Genomic DNA, 16452 nt, shown 5'->3' with positions numbered 1-16452 from the left:
TTCTTTTAAGGCACATGTGTGCATACAAACACGCCATGAAACTGCCTGCCTATATGAGAAGAACCTAAAAACACATTAGGAATCCACACAGGTTTACTTGCCTATAAATGTTTCTAACCTTTCTGTTTTTCCCATGGAGACAACCAATACTTTTCTTTGTGGACATTGCAAAAAGCTCCAATAAAGAAGGGAGAGTTCAGAAGATAAGATGCTCATCAAACTGCAGGTGGCTTTTCTTGCACGGATGATTATTTGAAGATTAATCCAGGAGTTCTTATTCTAACTCAGTTCTTCCCCAGCTATTAGGTAAGCAATGTTCCAGGTTTATCTCCAGAATATCATTGTTGTTGTTGCTGTTGCTGTTGTTATGTAACAAACGCTATTTTCACTCACCAATGAAGGGAATAATATATGTCTCAGAATAATGTTGCAGGATCCAATCTGGGTTGGTCACATGGACTAGTGATTTAGTCCTGTGGATGGACTCCAGCATGAGTCTAAAGGCTCAGAAATTAAACCTCTCATTCCTGTGACCAGAGGTGGCATTCAGCGGGTTCTGACCAGTTCTGGAGAACCGGTAGAAGAAATTTTGAGTAATTCGGAGAACCGGCAAATCCCACCCCTGACTGGCCCCGCCCCCAGGGGTGGGATTCATTTTTTTTAACAACCGGTTCTGTGGGCGTGGCTTAGTTGGTGGACATGGCTTGGTGGTCATGTGACTGGCGGGGGATGGCCAACACAACATCACTCACATCGAGGCATGCATTTCCTCGCCTGGCCTCTCATGACCGTGGGGATGCTGCAACAATCTTAAGTGGTCATGAGTCACTTTTTTCAGTGCCTTTGTAATTTTGAATGGTCACTCCACACAAGCAAAGTACCAGCAAAGGAGGGGGAAAAAACTCCAGAGAGGTTCCAGAGACAAGAAGTCTAGTCCTGCCAAGAATGTAATAAGGGTTAACGGAGAGGCAGTTTCTGTAAGCAACAACACCAGAATGTTTCCTTCCTGCCTTCCTTACAGGATTAGGCTGGTAATTTCTTCTAACAACCAGTTCTCCAAACTGCTTAGAATGTTAACAACTGGTTCTAGCAAATAGGTGCGAATCTGTAGAATCCCACCCCGGCCCACTGCCATCTATTCTCTGCCTCCTGAGTCCCAGCTGATCGGCTGGGTCTTCTTTTGTTGCCCTGCACAGGAGAATGGAGCTGAAAAGCAGGTTAGTGGGGTGGGAAAGGAATGGGATTTTACAGTAACCTTCCCCCAGGAGTGGGGTGGGAATGGAGATTTTACAGTATCCTTCCCCTGCCATGCCCACCAAGCAATGCCCACCAAGCAACAACCACAGAACTGGTAATAAACTTCTTTGAATCCCACCACTGTCTGTGACCAATCCTGATTGAATCTGTAATTATTTTCACTGTTACACTGTTGTTGTTTCAGATTTGGAAAAAATGGAAAAGAAATTAACTTGGATATTATTTGTGTCATTTTTCTCCAGATTCTTCCAAACAAGGGTACAGTATCAAACCAAGCCTCTTTCCCCCATGACCAGGGTTCTCTCTGGCACTTATCACCAAGCTAAATCCTTGCATTTAACTCAGTCTGTTGTCAAATGGGGAACACCCCTGTTTTACTCTGAAAAATGGCATAGGAAATATAGTAGTGTACAAAAGCATAATCAGAGTGGACTTGCCATAGCCCCAGGTATCCACTGTGGCATGTAACAACCTGACTAGTGATGGAACAGAAACACTGAATCAATATACTAGTATCATAAACCAGAAGCATGCTACCATGGTGACAGCATCCATACCAACAATTTTATTTTCTTCACTCTCTTTGTTTTTAATCCAAAGGAAGAGATGCTTATTTTAGAATAAAACTAAATGGTTGCACTGGGCATTGGATTAACAGAGAGGACTCTGGAATGACAATTGACTATCAGTTCTCTTAAGACTTGTAGATGGACAAAGTATGTCCATTCTCAGAAGATGCTATTATACTACTCGATGCTAGTATTCAAGTACTAGTCAGGAGAACTCAATCCCAATTGCATTTTAATTCTGGAAGCTTTGAAGTGGGTAGAGACCTCCTTTGTGGGGGCTTACAAATATTATATTGTTTTTTCCATCCTCAAAAACTGCAAAATCTTTTCAAAAAGAAGCCAAGGGTGCACTTGAAATCATCCCATTCAGATAACTGCTGGAATGGTAAAGGGAAAGTGAGCTGTCTTTTAAAATGTTGTTATTCTTAGGAAATGGTCTCTGTATGGATAAAATCAAACAATAGCAGGTATACCTTGACTGATGACCACAATTGAGCCACAACCTTTCAGTTGCTAAGCAAGACTGTTGTTGAATGGACTGGACTGGACTGGACTGGAGACTAGACTAAATTAGGAATAGAACAGAACAGAACAGAACAGAACAGAACAGAATAGAATAGAATAGGATAGAATAGAATAGAATGCATTGTGACCCAATTTTCTCCTCGTATGAATTATGTTTACAGATACAGGTGAAACTCGAAAAATTAGAATATCATGCAAAAGTTCATTTATTTCATTAATACAACTTAAAAGGTGAAACTAATATATGAGATAGACTCATTACATGCAAAGCAAGATAGTTCAAGCCGTGATTTGTCATTATTGTGATGATTATGGCTTACAGCTCATGAAAACCCCAAATCCACAATTCAGAAAATTAGAATATTACATGCAATCAATAAAACAAGGATCGTACATAGAACAATATCAGGCCTCTGAAAAGTAGAAGCATGCATATGTACTCAGTACTTGTTTTGGGCCCCTTTTGCAGCAATTACTGCCTCAATGTGGTGCGGCATGGAAGCTATCAGCCTATGATACTGCTGAGGTGTTATGGAAGACCAGAATGCTTCAATAGCGGCCTTCAGCTCTTCTGCATTGTCGGTCTCATGTCTCTCATCTTTCTCTTGGCAATGCCCCATAGATTCTCTGTGGAGTTCAGGGCAGGTGAGTTTGCTGGCCAATCAAGCACAGTAATCCCATGGTCATTGAACCAGGTTTCGGTGCTTTTGGCACTGTGGGCAGGTGCCAGGTCCTGCTAGAAAATGAAGTCAGCAATCCCATAAAGATCGTCTGCGGAAGGAAGCATGAAGTGCTCCAAAATCTCCTGGTAGACAGCTGCATTGACCCCGGACTTAATGAAGCACAGTGGACCAACACAAGCAGATGACTTGGCTGTCCAAATCTACACAGACTGGAAACTTCACACTGGATCTTCAAGCATCTTGCAGTGTGTGCCTCTCCATTCTTCCTTCAGACTCTGGGTCCTTGGCTTCCAAATGAGATGCAAAAGTTGCTCTCATTAGAAAAGAGGACTTTGGACCACTGAGCAACAGACCAGTTCTTTTTTTTCTTTAGCCCAGGTAAGACACTTCTGACATTTGTTGTTCAGGAGCCTCTTGACAAGAGGAATACGACATTTGAAGCCCATGTCCAGGATCTGTCTGTGTGTGGTGGCTCTTGATACACTGACTCCAGCCTCAGTCCACTCCTTGTGAAAGTCATGAACACTTTTGAATGGCCTTTTTCTGACAATCCTCTCCAGGCTGTGGTCATCCCTGCTGCTTGTGCACCTTTTTCTTCCACACTTTTCCCTTCTGCATAACTTTCTATTAATGTGCTTTGATACAGCACTTTGGGAACATCCAACTTATTTTGCAATTACCTTTTGAGGCTTTCCCTCCTCATGGAGGGTGTCAATGATGGTTTTCTGCACAACTGTCAGGTCAGCAGTCTTTCCCATGATTGTGCTTCTTACTGAACCAGACTGAGAGACCATTTAAAGGGTCAGGAACCCTTTGCAGGTGTTATGGCTTAATTAGCTGATTAAAGTGGGACACTGAGCCTATAATATTGAACCTTTTCACAATATTCTAATTTTCTGCAATTGTGGATTTGGGGTTTTCATGAGCTGTAAGCCATAATCATCTCAATTATACCACATCATGGCTTGAACTATCTTGCTTTGCATGTAATGAGTCCATCTCATATATTAGGTTCACCTTTTAAGTTGCATTACTGAAATAAATGAACTTTTCCACGATATTCTAACTTTTTGAGTTTCACCTGTATATAGAATGAAATGGAATGGAACAGGACAGAACAGAACAGAACTGTTCTGATTCAAACCTGGTTCCAAGAGAGCAAACACAAGACAAAGGGAGCAGCACCACCTTTTAATGTTCCATCTATGAATCCTGTTTCTTCACAGATAAAAGGCTGCTTCCAACTAATTAGCTCCAACAAGAAAGAGCCTTGCCAAATTTTCTCAAGGCTGCCAAATACAACAGATAAGAAATAGTTTACAACCCACGAGTCTTCAAATACCAGCTGTAATGTTCACGAGGCTGACTTTCAAAACATCTTTGCTTCCTACAAAGAACGTTCGCTTCACAGCTGGCTTTTATGTTCTTGAAGGAGGGGCCATTACCTTGCAGCCTTACTCCCGAGTCACCCATGCTGTTGTAGCTGCTCTTTCCTGCAAGCAATCCTGTGCACATGCACACTTGGCACAGGCTCCTCAGGAACCTCCTCACTGCTGATGCCAGCCTCCACAATTTTTGAAGGCTCCCTAATAGTCCTGGCCTCTCATCTGAGTCCTCACTTTCCTCAGCCATCTGCACCTGCTGCTGGCTAACCACAACAAGAACATAACAGAATAGAATAGAATGCATTGTGACCCAATTTTCTCCTGGTATGAATTATATTTACAGATATATGGAATAAAATGGAATGGAACAGAATGGAACAGAACAAAATAGAATAGAATAGAATAGAATAGAGTAGAGTAGAGTAGAGTAGAGTAGAATAGAATAGAATAGAATAGAATAGAATAGAATAGAATAGAATAGAATAGAATAGAATAGAATAGAATGCATTGTGGCCCAATTTTCTTCTGGTATGAATTATGTTTACAGATATATGGAATGAAATGGAACAGAACAGAACGTAACAGAATAATAACTTTATTGTCACTTCAAATGTACACTAATCGGCATACATTCAGTTTGTTGGATACAGCTCTCAAAAGGTCACCACCTCCAATATACCTGACATGAACATGACAAAATAAATTAATAAACCAACAAATAAATAAATACAACATTATGTATGCACTCACATATGTTATATGACACAGAGAAACAACACAGTCTCGTTCGGAAGTATACATGCACATGGAGAGAATAACGAATCTTGCAAGTTTACCATTATGGATAGGCTAGGGAACAAAGCTGTTACCAAATCTAGTAGTCCTGCTAGGAATGCTTTGAAGCCTTTTCCCAGAGGGAAGAAACAGAAACAGACCACTAAGTGAGTTTTGCCTCATGTAATGACCTTTTTGCCAAAATTGTTAAGTGAAACACTGCAGGTCGTTAAATTAGTAACATGCTTTTTAAGTGAATTTGTCTTCCCCATTGACTTTGCTTGCCAGAAGGTCGCAGAAGGTGATCACATGACCCCAAGATACTTTAACCATCATAAATATAAACCAGTTGCCAAGTACACAGATTTTGTTCCCATGACTATAGAAATGCTGCAATGGTCATAGGTGTGAAAAACGGTCATAGGTCACTTTTTCAGTGTTATTGTAACTTTGAATGGTTGTAAGTTGAAGATTGATGAAATAGAAAAACATAGACAAGATATGGCAAATACAGTGTGGAGGGAAGTGAAATGCAAATAACAAGAGTTTAGTTTAGCAAACTGCACAGTTGAACACTGGGAAGAATAATGGACTAAAACAGGGAAACTAGAAGTGGAAATAAAAATAAAAAATAGAGTTGAAATATGTGTAATTAATCATCTAATAACTGGAATACAGGAAGATAAAGAACTTTTATTTTCTATCTGGCAAAGAAAAGTTGGGGAAAAAAATAATAATGTGGGCATATAGTTACTCAAGCAATACAGAGAGTCTTGAGGAGCAGGTGCAGAGAAAACCAATGGATGATCATTTCTGTTTGTGCTTTTGACTCAGTTGAAATTCACAGCTGTAGGGCAGAAAGCAAATGTAATTATTAATAGTTAATAATGATGCTAGAGGCACCCACAACTGAGTTAAAATGGAGTTGAAAACGAAGAATCTTGAAGTAACATTGCTTTTTGAATCTTGTCAACAGCAAAAAACAATAACAGCAGCAACAACAATAACCGTATAGAAGAAATCTACCACCAACACCATCAAAGGGATGGTTAATGTATTATTTCCCAACCTCCCCCACCCACCCCAATGAGTGAACTTACCCAAATATACCAAATTCTTTGTTTTGAATTTATCTCTCACCAGAAATCCAATCCTACAATTAATTTGGAGCTTACATTCCAAAGATGACAATGACTCGACAAATATTATAATTTGTATAGCACAGCTATCTTTCAGAGTACATAAAGCTACATGAATCTCTTTGGTGTCCAAATTGGATGGTTCAACAGATGAAGAACTAAAGAAAGAAGGATTGTGGCTTGGGCTGTGCATTAGGCACAGGTGCAGATTGTTAGAAAAGCATCGTAAAAGAGCAACCTAGAAGAAAATCTCAACTCTTCTCCATAACCGATGCTCAAATTTAAGAGCATTTATAGGTTTCAGAACAAATTCAGTCAATGCAGTCAAATTCTGTGACTGGTGGACAGCATAGAAGGAAACACAGCTGAGATTTTAATCTGAAAAGAAAGTTAAAGGGGAAGAGAAGAGAGAATGAGAGAACGAGAGAAAGAAAACAAAAAAGAAAGAAAGAAAAAGAAAAAGAAAGAAAGAAAGAAAGAAAGATAAAGACCTGAAGTAATAAGAAATAAATCAAAAGCAGAAAACTATCTCCAAAGAATCCTTTTTGATATATTGAGTTCACACAATATATTAAAATTACACTATAGGAATGAACAGAATTAAAATGGGACAATTTAACCTGCATCTGTTTTATTTTTATTTGAAGCCACATCAATAAATTATACCTAATGTTTAAAAGGAATTTCATTGACCTTCCTTCCTTCCTTCCTTCCTTCCTTCCTTCCTTCCTTCCTTCCTTCCTTCCTTCCTTCCTTCCTTCCTTCCTTCCTTCTTTTTATAATGTATATACTATTCTTACTGTTTGAACATTAGTTAGCTCTCACTTATTATTTATATGTTATTTTGGATTGGTTTAGCAGAAATCTCCATGGTCTACCTTCCTTTTTCTATTGGAATTATCTCTTTAGGATATGAAAACGAGTGTTAGAAGAATGAAAGAAAACTTAACCAAACAAACAATGCAGGTAATACTTTGTTGCATTTAAATAAACATCTCTTTCCCTATGAAAATAACTATGATAATCCTAAAGGTGATGCCATTTAAATAAGTAATATTAAAGAGAAAAGAAGTGAAGAATACAAAAACATAAAGAACCCTTGGATAGAGCATTAAATACTGCATTATTACGAATGACGATCCTAATTTTGAAGATTTTTGTAAGATTATATACTAGCATATAACACGTTTAGAAAATCAATCAAAAAGCAGTATAAGCTTTAGGCTTTCTTCTGCCATGTAGAAAATAATACTGCTTTATGTTACAAAGTTACTGTAAAAATATGTCTGGGTAGTTTGAAAAGCATACACAGAGAGAAATAGACACACATATAATTACTGGTTAAAGCAAGTTTATATAAACAATAAAAGTGAATTAAACAAACAAATACTGTTTCCTCATAGAAAGCACTTACCCAGTGATTATGTATATACATTTTGTGTGTGTGTATATGTGTGTCCGTGTGTGTGTGACTCTATGAGGATACAACTTTTGGAAAGAATGAAGCATATTTATACTTATACAAAATAGAAATGTACATAAGCAGACAGTAGCAAATTACTTTTCCTAAAATAAATTGAGCAGAAAATTTATAGAAATATAGAATGGCTATAAAAGCTGCAAATTTGTTAATTGGATCCATAACCACCTGGTAGCACTTGGCTCTATGCCAAAGATTGGCAAAGATATTGCCATGTTTTGCTGCACCCTTTTTTAATTGAATGATAATAATGTGTATTCAGATTTTTGTCATATTTGTTAAGTTTCATCAGAATACCACCTGAAAATAATTATTAATCTGCCTAATCATATACCCAAAATACACAATATATTAAACGGAACAATAGACCACAAGCTTAAATAGTTAAAACATTTAAACCTATTTATTTATTCATTGGAGCTGAATACTTGAATGCTTGGTTATGTGCAACCAAGCCATTTTTGACTCCTAGTGACCACATAGATTTTTTTCCAAGACAATCCATCTCTAATCTGACTTTCATGTCTCATGAAATGCTACACTCATCACCTCTCCAACTGAGTCCATCCATCTCACTGCTGGTTGTCTTCTTTCCTTTTACCTTTCCTAGAATTAGAAGCTTTCCTGGAATCTTTAAATAATGTGTTCAGAGCAGGATAAGTTGAGCCTGTTCATGTGTGCCTTGAGTGGAAATTTGGTTTGATTTTTTTTTCAAACCCACGCGTTTGTTTTCTTGGCTGTCCATAATATTTTCAGGAGTCTTCCCCAGCATTGGCTTTCAAAAACATTATTGTTCTTCCTATTCTTCCAACTTCCAAGAATACCAAGCTTTGCATGAACCTGATCTTTGTAGGTGTAGAATCATAATAGCATTTGATGATCATTTCCAAAGTTATGGCTTCATGGCTGTTCTACCAAGTGCTAGTCTGTAGCATATTTCTTGACTGCTTTTTTTTTTTTTTTTACTGTTGATAGTTGTTTCTAAAAGGCAGAAACTATCCACCACTTTTATATCTTCTTTGTCATTTCTGCTTGTTGCATCTGTTGGCATGGCCTAATTTGTGGGTGTGGCTTGGTGGTCACATGACTGGCTGGGAATGGCTTGTATGTAAATATTATAAATATTTATATAAATATTGACTTTTTTATAAAAAAAAGAACAACTTTTACCCCAAATCAGGCAAAGCAGGCAGGCAGATTGAGTTACACACAGAATCATTCAGTGATCTATCTTTCTGCCATCGGCTAGCTCAGTCTCTCAAATTTGCTTGCTGTGAGTCTGCACTGAATAATAGAACCTTCAGTCCCAAGGGAGATTCGGCTGTGCTTAAAAGCGGAGGCGAAGATCTAAGACTAGCTAGAAAGCAAGAAATCCAACCATTTCCTGCCCTCCTAGGTAATCTAAATCTCCAGGCACAGTAGAACAGATGATGGTCAGAAAAAGGAAAAATAGCAATTTAGCAGGCAAGTTTGCAGGGTGAGTGGGTGGGGAGGGTTCCCATGGGCCATGTGGGCAGCACAGCCTTGTGTTTCTGCACAGCCTGGATTAATTGCTTTGAGGGGGGTGCTCTGGGGGTGAGATTTCTCTGCGGCCCATCAAAATTTTCTTCACCGCCCACCAGTTGGTGACCGCTGTTGTAAAGCACTGTAAAGCGGTATATAGGTCTAAGTGCTATTGCTATTGTTAAAATTAGTCCCACATTTTCATTGTCCTCTTTGACTTTATTAGGGCTTGCAGATCTTTTTCATTTTCAGATATCCTATGGATTGCAGTCTTAATTACTAAATAATAATAATAAAATAAATATTAAATAAAATAAGCCAAATTTAAGGAAATGTCAAAGCCTACCTTACTGCAGTTGATTTATTCTTCCTGTTTCCTAATGAGATGTCTCCTCTATTTCCACAGCTTTTAAAGGTTGTTTATATGATGGTTGTTCTCCTAAAGCTCTTTACTTTATTGAGAATTTCATTTGTCTCCTCCCAGAGGGGATAGATAGTATGTTGTTTTTCACCTTCTCTTTCATTCTCCTCAAGCCAAATGTCAGAAAATAATTCAGAAAAAAAATAATGGTACAGACATTCAGGAGATAAATACAAAGAGGCAGGAAAAAAAAACACAGCCCTCTTAATATGAAGTAGAAGGTTGTTCCACCTTTGATTTACAAAATTTACTCTTAAACCTTCAGATTCATTTCGAAGAGTTTGACCTTTCATACTTTCACCTGGTATGACTTCACTCCACATAGTTAAACAATGGCTTGTGGTGATCATTATCATAGAAAATTGATTCTATGAAAGATGTTAGGGGATGGAGAGAGGAGAGATAAAATAGTTTAATAAGATAGTTAAATATGTTAATCTTGTCAATTTATCCTGCTGACTATTAGCTATAGCTCAGTAAAGAAAGTAGCATGCTAGTAGGGATTCTCAATACTCTTGATTGGAGTATTGTTTGCTCCTTGATTTTTGGTCTAATCTTAATCTTGATAATAAGCTTTGCTCATCTGATTGCTAGTGTGGAAGTATTCTGGACTTTTTGTTACCATTTTGCCTTGTTGATTGTCTCTTTTGAATGGTATTTAAGTGTGGTTTATGTTTATGTGCCTGTTGATGGTTGATTTGTCAAAGTGCTGAGCTTTCAGGAATTTTCTAGGCTGAAATATAAAATGAGAGCAAATTTACACTGTTACACTGTTGGGTAAGTCCTTTATTTGTTGCCTAGGATGCTAATGCTATTGAGTTTTGAGGACCACAGGTTCTTCACCCCTGGTCTCGAAGTATTTTGAAGTATTGTTTGACATCTGACCATAATCACAATTCATGTCCTCTCCAAAAGTTTTGGAGTCATGATTTATTGGAGGCACTGAAGGACTTTTGCAGGGATATTAGTGTCTAGTGATATCAAGGCACTTAACCAGTGAAATCAGCAATATCTCAAAGATGGACCCAGCAGATATTCTAGCATTGGGTTATTATATTTATTGTTGCCGATGAAAGTACAGTGGAAATTGAAATGACAACAGCTTGCTTTATTGGGATGTAAGATCTTTTTCTGAGATTTTCAATACTGTACATATGCCATTAATATAAAGATTTGTGTTCCCAAAGCCATCAGTATCCCCTTCCCAACATTAATCTTAAAAAGGCTACTGAATTGTAGTTCTTAATATGACAGGAATGTAATATTTTATTATTAAGAATGAGTCAAAAATATTTGATCCTGGATGAACCATAGACAATGACTAGATGTGCTGTTGTGATCTTTCTGTGAGGTAAATATAATAGACAGTTAACATAGGGTTTTGAAGTTTAGTTTTGCTGTTAGGCATATCTGTTAACTTTTATCTTTTTTTTTTTTTACAATAGCTAGACGGAATGTCAAATTGCTTAGGTAAATAGAGATGTAGAAGCTTATACATCATAAAGCTCTTCCACAAGGGGAGAAAATTACTAATGTTGAAATAGATATTTCAGTATTCAACTGGGGGATATAGGTATACTATGTATGTGTATAATTTATTTTATTTTATTTTTCCTTAATGCATTTCCTTTCCGTTCCTTTCCTTTCCTCTCCTTACTGCTCCCCTTCCCTCCCCTTTTCTTTTCTTTTCTTTTCATCCTGTTAGTTTGTTCCTTTTGGGGGGTGGCGGAGAGTTTATATTTTAACTTTTGAATTTAGAAAAATTGAAAAGAATGTAGTAAATTCTGGCAAGTTTGAATTTATTTTTCTGCTTTTGATTAAATTAAAATGAAACATTTCCTTAATCGGGAACATTTTTTGTGACTCAAAGAGATGACATATCTCTTTGCATTAATGAAATGCACCAACCGCAGGAATTCAACTATACTGTCTCATCTGTCCTGTCGTTAGCATGCATGACTGATAATCATGTTGACTGTTCTGCAGCAACCAAGCTACTTTACTGTGTTTTTCTTTTTGTCCCATTTGTTCTAAATCATAGTGTTCATGTTGGCCTCTTCTAAGCTGCTGTCATTATAATACTACTTCGCAGATAACCATGGCATGATGATGAGGATTGAAAATGACTCCAGTGCCTGTGGATGATCTCCCTCCAGCAGCCTCAAACCATCAATATTATTGACCTTGCTGGATGAATCATTGGCTTTGTGCAGTACAGCTGACGGTATCACAGATTTAGAGTACAGAGTGACTCATTTGATGGCAGATTTACCAAGGGAAAAAGGAGAAGACAAATCATTTTGTTCAGAAAGACTTAGCCATCAGGATTAGCGGCTGCTCTTTCTGTGCTTCACAACAGATCAGACATATTTGCCTTCATTTCAGAGGGAAAATATGCCAGTCAGGATTTAATGACTAATACTTCTTTGAAGAAAAAATAATGAACCATCTTGACTAATATCCTGAAAATATATCCTAAAATTGAACCTGTGAATAGGTCTCATCTTACAACATTTGAACAGAATAGCATGGGTAGAATGAGATGAAAAGAGATGAGGGAAAGAAATTAAGGCTGACATAATCCTCACATTTCTATAGGAAAATTACTACTGCATGACATAAAGAAATACCCAAGTTCAGAAGGACAATACACATTCTAACTTTCAAGAATTATTACAGCCTTTACTATGGGAAAGATAATGCTTCTTGAATATAAAGCTCTAAATGGCAGTTATTCAGATGTCCATATAACAATGGAACATGTCCTAGCTCAACTGTATTTGACAAATGAATCTGGTTTCATAAAACAACATGTCTAAGCTCTACAGCAGTGGTCACCAACCAGTGAGCTGGGGACCACTGGTGATCTGTGAGAAAATTTTGGTGGTCTGCAGAGAAATGTCACAGCCAAAGCAATTAATCCAGGCTGCGCGGGAACACAAGGCTGTGCTGCCCACATGGCCCGTGGGAACACAAGGTTTGCATCCTTTGCATTGTGAGCAACACGAGGTAGTGAGGAGAGGGGAAACAGCAGAGGGGGGAATTTGCCCCACTCCTCTGGCCTGGCCACTTTCTGCTTCTTTCTTCTTCTGTTTTTGGCTGTATGCAAGGAAACCAGCAAAAGTCTCCCCCAAACTCCACCAGAAATGAGTCTTTGGGACCCTGCAAGACATTCTGCTCCAAGAGGCTGTGCTAGTATGACAAGTCTCACAAAGACTCATTTCTGGTGGAGTGTGGGGGAGAGAAAGAAACTTCTGCTGCTTCTGCTGCTTTCCTTGCATGAAGCCAAAAATCTCTCTCTCTCCCCCTGAGAACGGCGCTGGAGACGGTATTCTGCAATCCCAAATAAAGAATGATCGATTGGTAGGAAAATGGGGTAGTACTTTTGTTGGGATTTTCCCAGGTCTCTGGTCCATGAGATTTAAAATTATGAGTTTGGTGGTCTCTGAGGTCCAAAAGGTTGGCAACCCCTGCTCTACAGTGTATATAAAACCATAAACCTCTTTTTAAACTGAGTGAGTGATTCAGTTATTTATATCCCACCATTCCTTAATGGAATATAGTGATTTTATTGTGAAATATATACAATTAGGTTAGTTTGAGGTGTTAACCTTAGACATGATAAATTAAGCAGACGGATCAGGAGCTATAAGCAAAATTATCAGGATGAACATAGTTCAGTCTGTCTATCTAGGAATTCTCAGCTGTGCAGAGAATCACAGAAGTAGCAATTAATATTTGTTTTCTTCTTCCAGATAGCACACATTAGTGCTGAGAAAACCAAGAATTATTGAAGAAGAGGTTCACTCAAAATCATTTTCTTTCAAGGTTTAGAGATTCTGTCAAAGTGTCTGTAATTATACAAAACTGCACACACTTATTCTATATCTATATTTTCTAATATGTTATCAGATATTTTTCTTACATAACAATATAATTTTACTCTGCACTTTTTAAATGTGTGAATGTATATATAGATTTCTCTTTTGTATACTTATGCAATTTTTCAAATATACACTTTTTGGGGTGCAATATTTGAGCTGATGAATATTTCAGTATGAATGCTAGAGGAGTCCATGAGTTACATACTCAGCTGTGTCACATGGATTCTGTTTTGGCACATCATCACATTTCACTTGAAAAGAAATCTTTGATTGATCTCATTTTCACACACCCATTAAATACAGCTCTATCAAATTTAAAAATTCAAACAAAAATAAGCTTTTAATTTCCATTTTCCATTTTGATCATCTGTCATGGTTCCACTCTGGGTTTCTACATTAAAAAAACTTTTATGTTAAGAATACAGTTGCGGAATGGAAATGTTTATCACATCTCACCATAAAATGCAACAAAACTCCAGATTACCTGGGCTGGTAGAAAATATTTGTGAGGCCTGCCCCAGCCCAGGACCCTAGCAAAGAAAAAAAAATGTTGACTTCATTTGATTGAAGTGATAGGTTCTTTTACTAAGGCTAGATCGTTGCAGCAAAAGAAAGACTGGAACTGAGGTTCCCACACAAAATTCTAATTTTTTTTTTTTCCCCTATCAGGACAACCTGGTCTACTGAAATATGGGAAGGAGCATACTGTGTTAAAGGAGCATACATGTGTTAAATTTATATTTACTGATAACCCTTTATTTCTTTGTCAGTAAATATAAATTTAACACACAAAATGCTACATTTTATCTCTCTCCCTGGCCTTCCCCCCACTTTACCAGTCCATCTCTGTCCAACGGTGTGCCATTTAGGTGTTTTGGGAACAACTTGGATGCCACTTGGTGCAGTTTCACATTCTTTCCCAGGCTAGGTGCCCTTAAAGACTGGAATATACTGGTTCTGTCAAACCTGTCACCCCTCTTCTCTCTTCTCTCTACTCCCTACATTCTATTGTCCCCTCCTCACCCCTAATAATTAATGGCAGGACAACATTAAGAAATATTGGCAAATCATATAATACAGGAACAACTCCCAATTCTTAATCTATGGGAATTTAAAAATTACCATGATAAAAGAAAATCAAGATAGATGATAGAAACTCACACACCCCAACCAGCCACCCAGATGAAACCTAGCTTCCCAATAAATGATAGCCGTCTGTTTACCCGAAGCTAAGCTGCACTAAAAGCCTCCAATACAGGAAACACAATGTTGCCAGCCAATCAAGACAACAAAAGAGCCACAAAACAGACAGAAGATATTAGAAACACCAATCAAGCAGAACATAGCTAACTCCAAGACCAATAAACACAGACCAAGACTCCCAACCAATCAGGATGAAGAAAAAACCATTCTGGCACAGCAGTAGGCAAGCACTAAATTTAAAACAGAAACGGCTGTGAAAGTCTGACTCACAGATGAACACTATACAGAAGCCTGATGATGGCAGATGAGATTCTGCTGAAACGTTGCTACAACTTTAAAAGCATAACTATAATGATGTGGGAAAATACCTGAACAAAGCTGAATACCATACATGTAAGTACCAAAATTTAAGAATATATATATATATATATATATATATATATATATATATATATATATATATATATATATATATTGTGTGTGTGTGTGTGTGTGTGTGTGTGTGTGTGTGTGTGTGTATGTATATGTATATGTATAAATATATCAACTCCTTTACTCATCGCAGAATACCTTATACCACCAGACTTGAAATGCTAGACCTAAAAAACCTAGAACTACACTGCCTTCAGTCCAATCTAAGTATAGTATATAAAATCATACATTGCAATGTCCTACCTGTCAATGAATACTTCAGCTTCAACCAAAACAATACAAGAGCACACAATAGATACGAACTCAAGGTTAATCGTACCAAACTTGATTGCAGGAAATACAACTTCAGCAACAGAGTGGTCAATGTCTGGAATACTCTACCTGACGCTGTGGTTTCTTCCCCAAACCCCAAAAACTTTAACCTTAGATTGTCTACTATTGACCTTACTCCTTTCCTAAGAGATCTGTAGGGGGTGTGCATAAGTGCACCAACGTGCCTACTGCCCCTGTTCTAGTGTTTCTTTTATTTTTCTTATATGTACCCATTTCATATATTCATAACAATGTGTATACTTATATCTATTATCTTGTAAGGGATTGACAAATCAAATAAATAAAAATAAAATTATATATATATAATATTATATATATAATATTTTTGATGTGCACATTTTGTTGAATAGGAATATGTGCTGTAGACTCATAGTCCAATCAAGGAGTAAGTTTATTAATGTTTTATTTCTTAATAGTCATATCTTGGGTCAAGGTGTACTTCATGCTAGCTATTTTATATTTTTTCTCATTTTCCATATATTCATCATTTAAATGTGTAGATGTTTGTTTTCAAAGCAATCTTCTCTTCTTACTTCCTCAATATAACTATGGAGGTAGAAGATTCATGCTTCATGATGCCTTTTATTTCTCATATATAAATTATATAGCATTTTTTTTTAAAACAGCACAAGCATTTTTCATTTTTTTCCCCTTCCATTTGGGTGGAAGTACAATAATAGATTGCAGCAATTTCAAGCACTTACTGCCCCTACAAATTATATGTCTTTTTGGCATCGGCTCTCATGTCTCTTGCTGTTCTATTACTTTAGATGAAAGGAGAAAGAATTAAAAGCAAATTAATGGTGAGACCTTTCAAAGCTATATGATCATATTTTTTTAAAAAAATGTTTATGCGATTTGACA

At 37.3% G+C, this 16452-nt stretch overlaps 1 long non-coding RNA gene across 1 annotated transcript; it reads left to right on the top strand.

Moving 5' to 3' along the window:
• The first annotated feature begins 154 nt into the window (after positions 1-154).
• On the top strand, positions 155-12771 carry LOC148125173 (uncharacterized). Its single transcript, XR_015744511.1, has 3 exons — positions 155-306; positions 7242-7298; positions 11829-12771. It is a non-coding gene; the product is annotated as an uncharacterized LOC148125173 (long non-coding RNA).
• Positions 12772-16452: the final 3681 nt, after the last annotated feature.

This window comes from Pseudonaja textilis, chromosome 8, assembly GCF_049901715.1.
Source record: "Pseudonaja textilis isolate UNSWEBS1 chromosome 8, rPseTex1.2, whole genome shotgun sequence".
Classification (NCBI taxonomy): Eukaryota; Metazoa; Chordata; class Lepidosauria; order Squamata; family Elapidae; genus Pseudonaja; species Pseudonaja textilis.
This window is presented reverse-complemented; position numbering and strand designations above follow the sequence as displayed.